This window comes from Fundulus heteroclitus, chromosome 14 (assembly GCF_011125445.2).
Source record: "Fundulus heteroclitus isolate FHET01 chromosome 14, MU-UCD_Fhet_4.1, whole genome shotgun sequence".
NCBI classification, from domain to species: Eukaryota; Metazoa; Chordata; class Actinopteri; order Cyprinodontiformes; family Fundulidae; genus Fundulus; species Fundulus heteroclitus.
Window position 1 is genome coordinate 30,748,549 of NC_046374.1, and position 19,563 is coordinate 30,768,111.

The 19,563-nt window shown below is 39.0% G+C and overlaps 1 protein-coding gene and 1 long non-coding RNA gene across 2 annotated transcripts in view; one reads left to right on the forward strand and one right to left on the reverse strand.

Moving 5' to 3' along the window:
- Nucleotides 1–19,563, reverse strand: part of LOC105924405 — a 749,458-nt gene that overhangs the window by 556,716 nt on the left and 173,179 nt on the right. The gene's annotated exons all lie outside the window — the stretch shown is intronic.
- LOC118565759 lies at nt 17,133–18,580 on the forward strand. The gene is made up of 3 exons (XR_004932583.1): nt 17,133–17,486; nt 17,636–17,715; nt 18,012–18,580. It is a non-coding gene; the product is annotated as an uncharacterized LOC118565759 (long non-coding RNA).

The following is a 19,563-nucleotide window of genomic DNA, read 5'->3' on the forward strand; positions in this document are numbered from 1 at the left end:
TTGCTGATCATTGTTTCTACTATCGATACATTTCCCCTTTTAAACAAACGCATGAGCGCGCAGTTGTCTCAGATAACTCAATCCAGCCATACTAATCATAAACAACAGGTGTGTTCGAAGAACCCAATTAGCTGGATCAGGATAAGCCGGATGAAATCATCTTGGATGTGTCATTTGATCTCGGATGTTTTAAGCAACGTACGAAGAACGGACCCCTGATTTAGGTTTTGTCTGTTTGTTTTGGACTTTTCTGGACTTTTCCCATCAGCCTGTCACCTCTCAGCCACAAGCCACTATCCAATCAGCTCAGCCACCAGTCAATTAGCCCACATCAACTCCACATGCTGCCAGTAATCATGTAAACTCTGGTCACCTGTCAGCTGCCTACATATACCTGCCTTAGCCAATTCCTCTCTGCCAGAACGTTTCTTCTCTTCTCGTCTCATCCAGCGTGATGTGCCCTTCCTCTACCAGCTCATGTGTGCTCTGCCAGCTGGACTCTTCAGATAAAAGTTGCCTGTGTCTGCATGCTGAAGTTCTGCCTGATTCCCCATGAGTTCCAGCTGCTTGTGCTGCCCGTTCTGCCCCTAGTCCACAACACCTGTTCTGGTCTATCACTACCTGCATCCTCTGGTCTCCTGCTCATCCCTGCCTGCCTACACTATCAGCCATTACTCATCTGCCTAGTCTGGTTCTGTTCGCCTGCCTCAGCTGCCACTACTCATCCCTCACAATAAACCTTTTAAAGAAAACTTAACTCTGTGTCCGGCTGATTATCGGGTTGACCAGCGTTACCATTTACAATATAAATTCCAACCCATTCCAACCCTCTTCTAGAAAACATTTTAAGTTAAAAATAAATTGCTCAAATCTAGTGTTAAAGCCCGAAAGTCTGTACGCAGTGCAGCTTGTGGAGAACTTTCCTAGAGGAAAAAAATCACCTTGATTCAAAACGATGGTTCAATGTTGCTGAGAGACAACACAAGTGCACAACTGCCCAGTTTGTTTTGAAAAGCATAATTGCTAATGCAACACTTCAGTGTCTTATAATTGTTGTATCTGCTGAAAGTTTAATAATAACTAAGGATTTTTAGACATCAAAATGTAACATTTGTGACAGGACTCAACAAAGTTACCTATTTTGAGAACAACTGAGCTGGACAAGTATGTAAGTTGACCAAATTCATCCTGCAAACTAGTTGCAAAGCTGTATGAAGAAACCTTTGACTAAAAATAAATTATTTTAATGTGCATTATAAGTCGATTTCACCATATCACAACTGTTATTTCCTGTATTGCTCCGATGGATTCTGCTGCACCCCCTTGCATATGGTAAACGGTATCTGCCCGGGTTCCTGCCTGGATCTAGGGGTGATGGAACTCACTATCAGAGCTGAATCCACTCAGTTTGTAGAGTAGTATTTAAGTATTGTTTCTAATCTTAGAAATGTTTTGACATTATTCAAGATCCTGTTGTGTTAAAATGATATAATGACTCCAACCCAGAGAGACAACATGAAACCTGCACATATAATCTGAACAAAATTGTCTTTTGCTGTCAGAGCATTGTGAACTTGAGCAACTAAAAGGCACATTTCTGGGCATTGTTTTGCAAATATTACCAAACCAACCCATGGATCTCTTGTTAGTTAAAGGATCGCTGAGCTCCTGTTCAGTGGACCGTTGAATGTGGGGAAGAGTTCATCTGGTTTACAACATTTCACCCTAAGCTTGAAGCCTCTGCAGGAAAAGAAAGAAGAAAGCCAACCCATATGTGTTGTAGTCTATGCAAAGTCAGTATCTGATATGAAGGATGTCAAATTATCTCTAAATGCACCAAAAACGAGCAACCAAACAAAAATCAGTCATTTATGTATCAAAGATAAACTGATGCAGTGAGGGCTGTAATACATTATAAACAAATAATTGTTTATAATGGTACTCCGATGAGGTTAACAGGCTAACTGGACATGGGAAATGTTTATGTTGTATACATAGATGGTTGTTTGTCTACTTTGACTCTGTTATAGGATGGAGACCTGTCCAGGGTGGACGCCGCTCCTTGACTGGTGGGTGTGGACACCAGCCATAACGGGATTAAACAGGTGCAGAAAATAGGTGTAATTATCTGTTCGTAGGTTTTAGCTCTATATTGAACATCTTAAATCAGAATCAAACAAATATAATGGCCAAGTTAGGTTGCACAAACAAGGAATTTTACTGGTTTTCCGTCGTTTACATCATAATCAACCGTACAAACAGCCATTCATTCTACATGAAAGGATGCTTAAATAGAATAAAAGGGACAGTTAACTTATAATGGGGAAAATTATTTATTAGCCACAAAAGCTTTTAAAAGGATTGATTTTTTTTATTCAGAGACTGGCGCTTTACTGTTTCAGATATCGACCCTGTAGTTCATCCTTGCTATCATCAAGACTCAGCTAAAGAGCATGCTCTTAAATCTAAGTAATGAGTGTAAACATGATGACTGCCCATGTCCAGCTGGCTTAAAGCAAGCGCAGCAGATGCCTCTTGCAATAAAAGTGAGGGCTGGTCCAACGTTGGGCTTTTCAGTGAGTTGAGTCAAAGCGTCACCTGTCTTCATATGGCACCGTCAAGACTATTGCTGCTGGTGTTGCTGCTGCTTTTTAAGGAGGAGAAGTCTGTTATAATCAGCGAATGTACAATCCGGTAGGTCTTCTCAAGTGTGGGTTCTATGTACTGCATTATTTCCATGGAACATTTTTTTTTAATGCAAACTAAATAGAAAATAAACTTGGGACGGATTGTCGGCAGCACTGACATCAACAAATCTGACTCATGACCATCATGGTGATCACATCCTCTCTCTAGTGAGGTCATTAAGCCTTTTCATTTGAAATATTTTCTCCATAAACAGTGCATTTACTTTATACCAACATGTTTGTTTGTGTGTGTGTGTGTGTTTTTTTAGTGACTTCAGAATATTATTCCATAACAAATATTGATAAGCAGCAGAGGACAGCCATTATGGTTGATGTGGCCATCCCAAGATGATGGAAACAAGAGCATGAGAAACTGGAGATATACCATCAGCCTGGAAGGTGAAGACAACAGTAGTGCCTGGGCAGAACCTATTAGGTTCGGTCAACACCGATCAGATCACACTTTTCCAGCATAAATAAGTTAATAACAGCTAATTAATAAATGCATTGTTAGTGTTAGTCATTACAGGCTTGTAGCCCTTGGACCACAACCATTTGAATTACATTTGTTATAGCTATCATTTGAGTCTGAAGGATCTATTATTAAAATTATAATAGCAAATTATAATTAATATCAATACTCATATTCAAACAGGTTTCTGGCATAACAAAGGACAGGAGTTGCTTGGCCAGCCCGGAGAAGTTATCCAGCCTCTGGTACCCCGAACGGATTCAAGGTACGAGAAGGGACTCCTGGTCTCGGAATGTCTCTGGGGCGTCGGCACGAAGATCCGAACCTTTCTTTCATGAGACGGTAAGAAGATTATTTTCCGGCACAAACTGCTTGCAAACTTTAAAATTTTAACCCCATTTAAAAAAAATATTGCAAGAAATTTCAAAATAAGAGAAAAATCTGCAAAACCTACAGGGTAGTAATAAAAAAAGCCTATAGAAATAATGAATTATAGTCAGTCCTTAAAGCAAATAAAATAGGATTCGCAAATACAGAACAGTGACTGAAGTCTTAAGGTTAAATGAAATTAAAGTTTTATAAAATTTTTCAGCTGAAAAATGAGCACTCCTGCTGAGAGGAGGGGGCTGATGATTTTTACCTACAAACAGAAGACCTCTTGTCAGGGGGACAAGGGGCTGCCCAGCATGTTGGTAGTGCAGAGTGAAAGCTGCAGGTGTGCTTTAAGCATCTGACTTCTATCTAGATGTAGGTAGATTTTAAAGGAGAAATCTCTCTCATTATTCCCTACCGGCCAATAAGTGTGAAGCCTTTCATTTGGTTGGTCGACCTCACGGAGGACCATTAAAATAAATACAAATTTAAAAAGGGGTCTGGAAGCAAAGAAGTCTGTTAATGAGTTAAAGGCAGTTTCCAGGGCCAATCTCTCCCCAGGGGGGAAATATTGATTACATGATGAAAAGTATGGGCCTGAAAGCATGCCATGCATAAATGATTGGCTTAAACATGCAGATTTCCCACAAAGGGGTTCATTTAATATTGCAGTACTGCTACAAAATAATAAAAATAAAATAAAAAAAGGAAAAGCTGAATAAAAAATAAAAATGTGGAAACGTAACTAAAAGAGACACAGCGTTGCACGGGGGAAGCGTTTTCTTAGGGATCGACCAGCTACACTTTCGTCATGAATAAATATAATATCGACTGCTAATATGGACGTATAAGTTTAAAAAGAGATAAGGGTCCAAGTGTATGCAAGATAAAGAGATGTATCCTTGTGGAGCTGAAGCATAAGACTGTGTGTAAGACAGTCGGTGTCGGCCTTCAAGAAGGCTAGGCACTTTGCATAATAAAAATATATGTCTTTCAGCATTGGTTCACAGTCTAGACATTTTTAAAAAAATGGAAGACCACAGATCTGTGGAAAAATAGTTGATTGTATAGTTATATGTGACTAAATCTCTGATCGTCTGTGTGAAGTAATTCAGTTTTAAATTTAATAATATCATGGTTTCAAAATGTTTTGCAGTCCTGGGGTCCATTCTTCGTACGTTGCTTAAAACATCCAAGATCAAATGACACATCCAAGATGATTTCATCCGGCTAATCCTGATCCGGCTAATTGGGTTCTTCAAACACACCTGTTGTTTACGATTAGTATGGCTGGATTGAGTTATCTGAGATAACTGCGTGATCATGCGTTTGTTTAAAAGGGGAAATGTGTCGATAGTAGAAACAATGATCAGCAGCGCTGCTATTGGCTGTTCAGCATGGCCAAAGAACGCCCACAGTTTTTCTCCCAAGCAGAGCAAGAGCTTTTAATGGAAGGTTATACCGAATTTGAGTCATTAATTAAAACGACAGTGAACACCTCAAATTTTGGTGTCATTCCTTAGACACTGGAAGTAAAGAACACGTGCAAACTGGGATTTTTAACAGAAAATTAGTTATCTATAAAAAATGAAGTTCTTCCTTTTCCAAGTCATACACAGTTTACACGGTAAAACTGTATTGCTCTGTCTCTAGATAATCCATCCATAGTTTTTTTCTAATACAATATACGGCTCGACAGGAAGCAAGCCTTTCAAAGTAAAACTAAACTTCACAATAAAATGGCCTGAACAAATCTTACCGAAAATGTTAAAAATAAAAAGCAAACCATCATACAAATAACTTAAATATTTTCTATTTATGGCTCTAACACCACTTTTTCCTCTTTAAAAGCCACTGTTAGATGATGTGTTTGTCTGTTTATAACAGCCACCAAGAAAAATCTCTCTACAATTACACTGTCGCGCTGCGCTAAAGGATCCTGTCTATTGCGCAATACGCGATTAATTCGAAAAACTTTCGCAACAGGTTGCTGTCGGAAAAATGGACATGGCTACGACAGACTTCCCTATCTCCTCCGCTTATACAGCCGTGATCTAATCCTGTTTACATGAAATAAGCCTGCTCGCGAGCAGGTTTAAGCTGGCGCACATGTTGCTATGACAACAAGTGCAGGAAGTCTTTCGAAGAACCAAACGATCCAAGATCATGCCAAATCGTCAACAATCAAATCCAGCTAACTGAGTTAGCGACGTACGAAGAACGGACCCCAGGTCTGGACGGGCAGGTGCACTCCATCGGAGCTAATTACCACCCTCTATAAGGAGCTGGAACCAGGAGGAGGGTGTCAGTTCGTTTACGCTTCAGCGTGGTACAGACTAGTGATGGGAAAATGAAGCCTCATGAAGCAACGAAGCTTTTCAACACTTTGCTTTGGAAAAAGGTTCTTTACTCGAAGCTTCATCCATCACGCACTAGTGACATCTGCTGGTGAAACTGTAACAGCCTTGTCACTTAGTTGCATCATACTTCCAAAAATTAGTAAATGCAATATTGTCACAAAGTTTTCATCAAACTCATGTTTAGTGAGAGGAGAATCAATTAAATTATATTTAATTGTCATGTTTTAATTATCAAAATGATTTGTAGCCAATCTAATTCTTTTACCATGAGTGGTTGTTTTGGGTTTTCTTTTATGTCATGGACTTATTTGACAATGAAGACATGTGTTACTTTAGTGTATTGGGAATTGTGTGATTGTTGGGGCAGACTCTGTATGCTTTCAGCTTGAAACTTGCTTCCTGAAAAACAGAATTTGTTTAAAATCATCGCTTCCTGGGAGTTCTAGTTCTGGTTCTTAATACTAAGTTACACATAGAGTTTGCCTCTTCTGATGGCAAACTCAATGTGCTTTTGATGTGTGATTCTGATGTATCTCCTGATCAAACAAAGGAAAATTTAGAAAATTCTGGATTTTAGGTTTGTTTTTATTTAGGAACAGGACTTTTTTTCACTGTTTCAGATTTCCGGCGGTTTCTTCGTCGGCAAATGACCTCACCCACGAAGCAACAGGGTTCATCACGCTTTTATTTTGAAAAATTAAACGCAAAATAAAGCAATGACGTGGCAGATGTCATGTGAGGGCCTATTTGTTGTTGATCACTTGATTTTCCTCAATATGACACAAGCTCCGAAGCGGTGCTTCGTCTGACACGCCCCCTTTTTACTCGGTACACGCCTCGAAGCCTGGCTTCAGATGTCCCATCACTAGTACAGACCAACTCCTTGCTCACTTCTCAACTCCTTGTTTATCCTCCCAACATTATTTTCCTTTTTTTTCTTCCCAGTGTCCTGTCTAGCAATGTGGCAATAAGAATTGTTGTCTTAATGCCAAAAAGAGCTCAACAGATTGGAGCTGTCATCTTTTGCCATAGTGCTCCGCTTGATTTATGAATGTAAATAGTTTTATTCTGATTCATGCAGGGAGTATTTCAAATTATGTGGACACTGCAATGGGAAAGTAGGAGAGGAAAGGAAGAACAAGAAGAGAAAAAAGAGAAAAGGTGAAAGAAAGAGGAGATAAAAGGGAGAGAATGATAAAACATCTTCAGTCTGCTTCATCACCTGGAAAGAGATGTAAAAATAACAGCACAACCAACGGATATAGTATAACAGATACAATAAAGTAACACCTTGATACCATTGCTGAATTATATGTAATATTTAATCTGACATGTATAATGTGGTAGCTGAAAAAAATATGGACTTTCTGTATAGAAGTAAACCTCTATGTACGTGGAACCCAGCACCTGTAGGTGTTTGTGAGAGTGCACTCGTGTATGTAAAGTTTATCCAAAAGAAAAATGCTCAACATTATTTTCCACAATCCAACACCCAAGTTATTCACCAGCCTTTCATCTTTCCTGGCAGAACCCGCCAGACCTCCAAACTGCTGACATCTTGATCTTGTTCATCTGCATTCTGACAATAAGCCTTTTAACTAAACCGTCTACCTCAGTAATTGCTCTCATTCGGAGTCTCACGTTCTAATCATGACGCATTAATTAATTTTTCATTATAAGCAAAGTAACCTGAAGCTTTACACTACCTGCTGATGCAAAGGGAAATTGCGAACACCGCATTTACTGGACAGTAAGCAGAGCCACAAATAAGACGCAAATAATTAGGATGCCGCTAAGGTCTGCTGCTCCGGCAGACCTTAATTAAGTGCAAAAAAAAGTTAAAGGCTTAAATGGATAAAACTACAAAATTAGCATAATGACTCGTTCTCCTATCTAACATGGCTAAATTTGGGATTAAAGCACCAGTGAATTTTTTTTTGAAATTACACACAGGTACCTACAAGATTTAAGGAGATTTAATATCTCTCCACTCAAACGCAAATAACACAATAGTTCTCCTTTTAACCAGATGTTAAAACATTCTGATGAAGGATTACAAATATTATTGAGGTTAGCTAACTATTTGCCTAGGGGCCTTTGGGCCAGGATAATTTAATGATTATCCTCTTACATAAAGAAAAGAAACGAGGCCAACTAGATTAGTTGGACATTTTGGATCTGGTCAGGATCCAAAATGTCCTGGTTCAGTTTTGGTCTGGCCTTTTTTGCCCTGTTGTTTTTCAGTTCCTCCTCCTCTCACTCAGCTCATATATATATATATATATATATATATATATATATATATATATATATATATATATATATATATATATATATATATATATGAATGAGAAAGTACCATGTATGTTGGTTGAATGAAGCAAACAACTGTAAAATATTATTTACAGCATTTTACAAACATGAAGACGTGTAAGATCCAACGGTAGACAATTTCCACCTTGCATAACTACTGAACAAGACTGATCAGAAACATTTAATTAATTAATCTTCTAAACAAATTCTTGCAGGACAATTTGTTCCAAAGAAATACACACATTTTGTAGACTAACAGGTCTGCATAGTTATTTTTAATTTAGTTTTACAGTCATGTCCGTCAGGCTCTGGAGATTAACACCGTGGCAGTCCTGTCTCATTTTGTTTAAGGAAATGCAAAACACATGGAAAAACAGAAACTGGTACATGATGCTTTTCCTTGTTGAAAATGGTTGATTTTTTGGACATTTGACTTAAGCTTATGTGTTTTATAAAAGGAAGGGCTGTTTATTTGCATAGAGCATTTCAGCAACAAAATAAAGGGCTTTACATCATGAAAAAAGAAAACAAAATACATTACATTGGGATATTAAAGTAAATGAAAGTTTGTCTACAAATTGAAATCACCAATGTTTAATTTCATAGTTTTAAATAGAAGAGGCAAAGTCAACTCTAAACAAGAGGGATTTTTAACCTTGATAAAACCTGATGGCTGCTTCTCTATGTTTGGTTTTTATTCTTGGGTGCGGGATAAATGTTGAAAACGCAGCATCCCTTTTTGTGTTAAATCTTTCACAGTTTTTTTTTCAAATGTATATATTTGTGTATAGTCTAACAAAGAGAGGGTCTGGTTTAAAACTCAATGAATGCCATAAAATCATTTTTGTCATTATCAATATTAACATGTTAGAGAAAACAGCTGATATGTTTGCAGGTGGCAAAATGTAGGAACATAACAAATATGTATATTTCCCAGACTGGGAGATCAGAGAGAGGTTTTAATAAATTAGGCATTTGGGTGTGAATCCTGGCGTATTCTAATTTACTGAGACAGTAAATGTGGGGCTTCCATTATCTGTGAGCCATTTTCATTATAATCAGAAGAAATAAAAGTTTGAAATATTTTAAATTATGTGTAATGAATCAATATGATGTGAATTTCACAATCTGAATTTCATGATATAATTTTTTTAGAGATGTATTTGTACATCTGCATTTAAATATCAGTGTTAGCCAAAGTGTGTATTAAAGCTGCATCAAATAATTTACACCTTGCATGTGCAATATATATATATATATATATATATTACTGTTCAATGTTATGTTGGCAGTGACTCCTCCATTCCTTACACCTCCTTCTTTTTCTTGTTTTTTTTAACTTATTTTATCTCTGATCATTATCATACAGTTGATCAACACTTCCCCATGCCAGGTTTCCATTATAAAGCCACGCCTTAAAATCTATTTCCGGGACAAACAATGGACTGTGAGAGGGAGTGGACCACAGGCTGTCTGTGAAAATATAAATTCTATGATAAATAACAGACTTTGTGCAGAAAATCTTACTCAGTCACCATGTTCCTCCTGGTGCTGCTGCTGGTCAGTTGCTCACACGCTTCACATTTCTATGGCACCGTGATGACCTACTATCCAAAGGACTCTTTTACGAATGGACCAGTCACAGTGAGTTAAGACTGCACAATTCTACACCTACCTGTAAAAGTCTACTTGTAATAAAGACCTCTTTAATTTAAATTTACAGGTGATCCTTCGCTATAAGTCTAACTTTCACTCGTGCACCAGTGGTAAATGGTCCTGCACCGGCAACTGTGCGGATGAGATGCTGATTACTAACCCAATAAAGGTTGAGGAAAAGGCAGGTTCATGGTGTCAGACTGAAACAATGATATCTCAGCTGCTTCCCAACAACTCTCCACTTACACTTGAGTGAGTCCTCCCTAACGCTTTGCAAAATTATATTATTTCAATATCACTGAGGAGGGATTCGATCACCACACCTAATCCAATATATACAGTGGCTGAGGCTGTTTGATAAGAGCTGTATAGTAGAGATCGCACAGTTTGTTGGTTTCGGCTAATTAAAGACAATAAACACCAAAATACATCAGGCTCCGTGTTTCAGCTGAAATCTACTCCCTAACTTCCCCTACAGGCTTTCTGGTGGAAACTGGATAGCTAATGATGATAGAATTGAGTCCTGGAAAGCTGTGACTTACGTTGAACTAAGGACCCGATCTGACATCGGCAAAGCCAACACATCACCACAGACCACCATCCTTCCACTTTTGAGGTAATTTTGTTTGACTTTAGGCCACAAAGAAATCAACCAATCATTCTTTTACACAAACTAAACACATTAGCTATGTTTTGCCTTTCAGTAACAGAAAAAAAACTTCTATCTGTCCATCTATCTTCCTCCATCAAGTACAATGGTAGAGTTATGATCTGGGAATGGGATCAGCCAACAGTAAATGAGTCATATATTCCTCTGTTTACCAAAATATTTCACAGTCAAATTTTCTGGGAGACGTGTGTTCTTGTAGAGATCAAGTATGAACGGAATTACTTTAAAACCTAGAGAAACAAGATCCTCTTTATTATGAGAAGAGTCTTTGTGAGGGATTTTTTTTCTGTTGCAGAGTTCCTAGAAACTGTCCGAGAAACATAAGCTTGTTGGCCTTTGACCCTGATGGAGATGATGTTAGATGCAGATACGCAACGAGCTCCTTGTCAGAGTGTGCCAACTGTACAACTCCTTCGGTCCTCAATGTCTCATCTGTAAGGATCAAAAGCTTAACTTATACTACCCCTCTCTCTCCTCTCTCTCTCTCTCTCCTCCTCCTCTCTCGTCTCCTCTCTCCCTGCCTCGCATCATCTCTCTCTCTTCCTCTCTTCTCTCTCTCTCTCCTCTCTCTCTCTCTATATATATATATATATATATATATACTATATATATATATATATATATATATATATATATATATATAGATATATAGATATATATATATATATATAGGATATATATATAGATATATAGATATATATATAGATATATATATAGATATATATATATAGATATATATATAGATATATATATAGGATATATATATAGATATATATATATAGATATATATATATAGATATATATATATAGATATAGATATAGATTTGCTTGTGTTACATTTAGAATTTAAATCATTTATTCATTCTGTTGCAGTCTTGTACTTTATCGTTCAGCTCATCCCCGAACAGCAGCCAATATGTGGTCCAAATGGTGATGGAGGACTTTTCCAGGCAGGACATCACCCTGACTCAAGCTGATGGTTTTCAGGAGGCGAGAAATACTATTACTCCTATCAGCAAAATACCCATCCAGTTTGCTTTTAAAGGTACAAAGTTATATCATCACTACCTTGTTTAATAGCCAGCTCTAAGGGACACTGAAAACATCTGTTTACAGTTGATCCATGAATGTGTCTTCAGCGAATGGAAAAATTATTGTGTGGTAAAAGAAAATCTCACTTTTGAGCTTGATGCAACTCAACAAAACCTTTAAAATGGTTTTACCAGACATAGCAACATGAAAGCTGCTCAATGGTCTAAACACAAGGATATATTAAATTAAATTCAGTTAAACTGCCAATTCTCATCAGGTGTCTTCTCCATAGAATAGAATGCCCTTTGTTGTCACTGTACAGAGTATAATGAGATTGCAATGTTTTCCTTTTCAGTGCAGACACAAAATATAGAAAAATAGAAAACAGGAACTAGATCTTAGAAACCTAAAGACTACAAGTCAAATCCTAATCTAAATGTCATGATCGTTGGGTGTTTTTGAATTTAAATTGTGTTTTCCTTGATCATGTTGTTGTTGTCATTTTCCATTACTGTTTGTGTATATTTGTTCTTTCCTTTGTGGACTGTTAATATATTAGTTATTTAATATGTCTATTTTTTTAGTTAGATGTTTTACAGCATTATCTCCCTGTCTGTGAGGACCCGGATAACTGAGCTCCAGTCTATGTCTCTTAGGGTCAATGATAATTACTCTTGTTTTATGGTGTTCAGTGCCAGATTGTTTTCGGAACACCAGAATTTTAGCTTACGTACCTCCTCTCTCTTTGAGATTATGGCAACCGCAGTGATGTCGTCAGCAAATTTGATGATGATGTTGTTGCTGTGGGCCATACTGCAGTCATAGGTGTAGAGGGAGTAAAGAAGGGTCTCAGCACGCAGTCGTGTGCTTAACCTGTGCTCGGTGTCCATGTAGAGAAAAGATGGGGGACTCACAGCCTGGGGTCAGTTGAATAGAAAGTCTTTGATCTAGGTACATGTGAGAAGGGGTAAGTCCAGGGTGTCCAGTCTAGTGATCAGAATGCCAAGGATCATTGTGTTGAATTCCAAGCTGTAAGTTATTTAAGTTGACAAACTGATGAATTTGTAGAGAAACTCCCTTTATTAGGGTTTGTATTCTGAACAAATGAAGTATCATATATGGACTTTGAACTATCATACAAGCAGATAAAACAGTATGAGTTTGCAATTTTTCTGTATTGTTGCAGTGGATCATGCAGTACCATCTTGCACAGAAGGTCTATATCTGCCCAGATTCCTGAGTCCAACTCCAAACAATAGAGCTCAGTTCACCACGCCCACATATCAGATGCTGGAAATTCCCATCAGAGCAGAGGCAACTCAAACCATGTAAGTGATATTGGAATGATAACAGATGTCTTTCAAAGTTGTTACATTATGACCTCAAGGAAAGGAAATCACCGAGTTGGCGGTGGGATGGAAATATTTCTAACCACTCTCTATTTCTTGTTTGGTAAAGGTCAATTGAGCTCCTGGTGAGCGGGCCATATAATGTAATAAAAAAGTCTTTGGGATCAGGAAACTTCTCTCTTACATGGACACCATCTGTGATTGAAGTTGGAGAAAGTCACCCTATCTGTTTTGTTGTCCAGGCAAAGTCAGTATCTAGTCATCACACTATTTTGAAATGTACAAGAAACGTTTTTCACATTTTAATATTATTTATTAAAGTAAATTACCTTTATAGTGATAATTAAAATCATTACCATAAAGTATAAAATGATCAAATGTTAATTAATCTAGAGCATCCAACAACAGAAATGAATACATTTAAGAAAGATTAAAGAATCTTTATTGTCACCCCATGTTAATGTGGGGAAATTCTTTGCAGGATACTCCGGCTTAGAGTACATACAACAAATAACATGCAATAAACAATATGTACAAATTTTATATTTTTTCGCATTAGATTATGCAAAGATAAAGAACATAAAAGAGGTAAAAAAAATAAGTTTGTGTCAAAGTCCAAGGGCTTTGGTATCAGTTCCTTCACAAGTGATATGAGCCATGTTACATAGATTAGTCATACTCCATGAATCTCAGTAATGAGGTAATAAGTTACTTTTGTGCAATGATTTCAGGATCAATTTAGAGAACTGTGCAAATAGGCAATAGCAGTAAAGTGATTGTAACATATTTAACATTAGATTTATTGTAGCATATGATAAACAGATTGATGGAGAAACTCTCAGCAGTGGGTCTATCGCCTACCGCGGCAATAACATTGGAGTGATTTCACAAATTCTGGTTCACAGTCTCTCATCAGGGGACGATGGCGTTCACAGCTCTTGGAAATTAGCTGTTTCTAATTTTACTGGTTTTGGATTTAATGCTACTGAAGTGTTTACCCAATGGGAAAGGGGCAAAAAGCAAACAAAAAACTTTCAACATTTCAAACTATGAACTTAGTGAAAATAGGGCTACAGTCTACTTCAAAGCAAAATGAAAATCCTTCTTGAGAGGAGAAGAAATAAACATACAGATAGATAAGCATTGCTGTGTACTGTTTATCTACAGCATGCATTAGTTTTTAAACGATCTTTGTTGTTTTATGACTTTAAGTACTTTTTAAAGTAATTTCCCCAGCAAGTAAGTCATAAATATCTCTTTTTTAAAATACTTCCACAGTGATTCCAGTTCTGTTTATCAGTCTGAGCTCCGTTGTGTCATTGTAACAGCAGAACACAGTAAGTTGGGATATTTTGAGGTTATCCCTTTATTCAATAAGTTGTTTTCTAAACTAATATTTCAAGTGATGTGCTATTCTTTTCATAGGTCCAAAAACAACTGTAGCTGGACCTATAGCCCACCCCCCAAACACAGGGACAATGATACCTATACCTACTACAACAATCCAGCCCCCAACCACAAATACAACTACAATGATGCCCATACCTACAACCCCATCTCTAAATATAACTGCAACAACAACTTCACCTATTACAACCACTCAACCCCCAACCCCAAATACCCCTGCACAAACTACAACCACACCTATGCAAGCTACAACCCAGTCCCCAGCTCTGACTGCTACATCTATAGCTATGACAACAACCCAGCCACTCACCCCAACTACAAGAGCACCTGTACTTCCTTTAACAACCCAACCTCTATTCCAGACTGCAACACCCATATCTTCTTTCCCAATAAAGCGTAATGCATCCCAACCCTTGACTATGACTACAACTACAACACTCATACCTACTACAACTCAACCCCTAACCATGACTACCCCCACACCTGCAACCACACGAGTACAAACTACAACTACCCAACCCCCAACCACAACTACAACGACAGCTATACCCACTGCAACAACCCAGCCTCTAATCATGGTGGCAACAACACCTATACCTAATACAACAACCCAACCCTTGACTACGACTACAACACTCATACCTACTACAACAACCCAACCCACAACTATCCCTCCACCTGCAACCACACTAGTGTCAACTACAACCACCCAACCCCCAACCATGACTACAACTACAATGATGGCTATACCAACTGCAACAACCCCACCAATAAGCATGGCAGCAACAACACCTATGTTTAATGCAACAACCCAACCCTTGACTACGACTACAACACTCATATCTACTACAACAACCCAACCCCAAACCACAACTACTCCTCCACCTGCAACCACACCAGTGTCAACTACAACCACCCAACCCCCAACCACGACTACCGCTACAATGACGGCTATACCAACTGCAACAACCCCACCAATAAGCATGGTGGCAACAGCACCTATACTTAATGCAACAACCCAACCCTTGACTACAACTATAATGACGGATATACCCACTGCAACACCCCAGCCTCTATTCATGGTGGCAACAACACCTATACCTAATGCAACAACCCAACCCTTGACTACGACTACAACACTCATACATACTACAACAAACCAACCCCAAACCACAACTATCCCTCCACTTGCAACCACACTAGTGTCAACTACAACCACCCAACCCCCAACCACGACTGCAACTACAATGATGGCTAAACCCACTACAACAACCCAACCTCTAAGCATGGTGGCAACAACACCTATACTTAATGCAACAACCCAACCCTTGACTGCTACTACAACACTCATGGCTACTACAACAACCCAACCCCAAACCACAACTACCCCCACACCTGCAACCTCACCAGTGTCAACTACAACCACCCAACCCCCAACCACGACTACAACTACAATGACGGCTATACCAACTGCAACAACCCCACCAATAAGCATAGCGGCAACAGCACCTATACTTAATGCAACAACCCAACCCTTGACTACAAGTATAACGACGGATATACCCACTGCAACAACCCAGCCTCTATTCATGGTGGCAACAACACCTATACCTAATGCAACAACCCAACCCTTGACTACGACTACAACACTCATACCTACTACAACAACCCAACCCCAAACCATAACTATCCCTCCACCTGCAACCACACTAGTGTCAACTACAACCACCCAACCCCCAACTACGACTACAACTACAATGACGGCTATACCAACTGCAACAACCCCACCAATAAGCATGCCGGCAACAGCACCTATACTTAATGCAACAACCCAACCCTTGACTACAACTATAACGACGGATATACCCACTGCAACAACCCAGCCTCTATTCATGGTGGCAACAACACCTATACCTAATGCAACAACCCAACCCTTGACTACGACTACAACACTCATACCTACTACAACAACCCAACCCCAAACCACAACTATCCCTCTACTTGCAACCACACTAGTGTCAACTACAGCCACCCAACCCCCAACCACGACTGCAACTACAATGATGGATAAACCCACTACAACAACCCAACCTCTAAGCATGGTGGCAACAACACCTATACCTAATGCAACAACCCAACCCTTGACTACGACTACAACACTCATACCTACTACAACAACCCAACCCCAAACCACAACTATCCCTCTACTTGCAACCACACTAGTGTCAACTACAGCCACCCAACCCCCAACCACGACTGCAACTACAATGATGGATAAACCCACTACAACAACCCAACCTCTAAGCATGGTGGCAACAACACCTATACTTAATGCAACAACCCAACCCTTGACTGCTACTACAACACTCATGGCTACTACAACAACCCAACCCCAAACCACAACTACCCCCACACCTTTACCCTCACCAGTGTCAACTACAACCACCCAACCCCCAACCATGACTACAACTACAATGACGGCTATACCAACTGCAACAACCCCACCAATAAGCATGGCGGCAACAACACCTATACCTAATGCAACAACCCAACCCTTGACTACGACTACAACACTCATACCTACTACAACAACCCAACCCCAAACCACAACTGTCCCTCCACCTGCAACCACACTAGTGTCAACTACAACCACCCAACCCCCAACAACGACTGCAACTACAATGATGGCTATACCCACTGCAACAACCCAACCTCTAAGCATGGTGGCAACAACACCTATACCTAATGCAACAACCCAACCCTTGACTACTACTACAACACTCATGGCTACTACAACAACCCAACCCCAAACCACAACTAACCCCATACCTTTAACTTCACCAGTGCCAACTACAACCACCCAACCACCAACTACGACTGCAACTACAATGATGGCTAAACCCACTACAACAACCCAACCTCTAAGCATGGTGGCAACAACACCTATACTTAATGCAACAACCCAACCCTTGACAGCTACTACAACACTCATGGCTACTACAACAACCCAACCCCAAACCACAACTACCCCCACACCTGCAACCACACCAGTGCCAACTACAACCACCCAGTCCCCAACCATGTCTACAATGACAGCCACAGCCCAACTCCCAACAACTTCACTTATTACAATCTCCACTACAAATTCAACATATGCTTCAAGACCAGGTGAGTGGGACTAAAGACAGTTTTTTTAGATTGTCTACCATAATGCCAGAAGTAGAATTGTACCTTAAAATGTGTTTATATTTTTTCATTCAACATACTAATGCAGAATTACTAAATCAGTTCATTCAATTTTAAATTTGTCCTTCTAGGTTTTATTGTTGCTCTGAATGGGAAGATATCTATAAGATATAAGCCACTGAAAAATGAGCTTGTAACCATTGAAAAACAGGTCAGTAAGTTGATTAACTTTGATGTTGATTATAATCTTATTTTTCGTTTGTCTGGTTAGGTTGATTCCACTATGAACTTCTGAAAGTGTTTCTACCTCTGTGCCTTTTTTCTTATGTTATGGTGTTTTGAAATGTCTTTCCCAAGAAAATTTGATTTGAGAGCCAATTGTCTACACACTACCTATGTCAAAAGCAAATCTCAGTCATGAATGGCATGAGCAGAAATGCAAAATCAGTTATGTTTATAATCTGCATATGATTCCACCTCAATAAACCCTTGTGTTTTCTTCTGCAGATTAAAGATGAACTGGTCAGACGAGGATTGCCATCAACTATGAGTGTTAGCCTCTTTTGTCCCGTTTCAGAACGAATGGTCGATCTACCCTGAGTAGAAAGCTGCTGAGTAGTTCTACCTCATTTTGTCACTTTCTGTTTCAGAACAGGTGATATCAATCAGGTAATTAAACGCAGCGTCCTGTCAACCCTGAGTTAGGCGCGAGCCCGAGCATGAAATAATCCCTCATCAATGGAACACAGATAACGCAGTTCACCATGACATGAAATAAGAACCCTGGAAGTTTGCATTTCCCGCAGGTAGAAATAGAAATCTTTAGTAAAGGTATGGGCTGCACAGTGTCGCAGTGGGTAGCACTGTTGCCTTGCAGCAAGAAGGTCCTATATGTTCGACTCCAACCCTGGGTCTTTCTGCATGGAGTTTGCATGATCTGCATGCATGGGTTCTCCCCGGGTACTCCGTAACTGTCCAAGTCCAAAAACATAACTCTTAGGTTAATTGGCCCCTCTAAATTATCCTTAGGTGTGAGGCTACGCGTGAATAGTTGTTTGTCCTGTTGCCCTACGATAGACTGGCGACATGTCCAGGGTGTACCCTGCCTCTCGCCATTGAATGAACCAGCACCCCTTGCGACCCCATGAGGGATAAGTGTGCATAGATAATGGATGGATAGTAAAGGCATATGGATAATATTAAACCCTAAGAAACAATGCTGTTGCTGCAGAAAAAAGCGAGTTAGCTGAAAAAGTCAATGCATGAGTAATATTAGTGTTATTTGACAGAGAATTAAAGCTGTATCCTCACACTGTACTCATTCAACAACCAAAGAAAGGGAGGGGGACGCATTGATTATGTGTCTATAGGTGCAAACTGACAGGCATTAAAAGTACGTGGCAGCAAATCAAGATAAAGTATGAAAATACAATTTAATCAGGTAAGGTTGAGTTATAAGTTTTTCATATGTTTAACCATACTCAAGTAAAGTATTAATTGGCTATAATACATATTTGCAGTTAATGATGGGATGGTGGGAGTTATTGAAATAACTGATATGTTCATTCATCTTTTTGCCAGAATTTGGTGTCACCCATCCTTCTAAAAACGAGTTGACACTGATTGTGTAGATGGACAATCTGTGCCAACCTCACTTTTTATTAATCATATAGGCAATATTTAAAGTTGTGGTAAATGTGGCGTTGTTTAAGTGAAGAAATCTGCTGTAGCCCTAACGGTGTTGGGGGAAAAAAAATATATGAAGAGAAAATTAGCGCTGGAAGTCTTAAAATTTAATAGAGAATAAATGATTGCTTTCTTTCTGTTTAGTTCCTTTATTAATCTTGTGGGTCTCTGACTATGAAACATCTTTAAACTCGACTATAACTGAGTGCGATAGTAACATTCATGACAGCATGACATACACCTGCCTCAGGTTATTAAAAAGCTGCTCTTAGCAAAAAAACGAAGAGCAGCACAAAAATAGTTCAGAACTACAACAACCCAGTGTCCCTTAGTGTTAGAAAACCATTGTGCAGCTCAGAATACTAAGATAAAT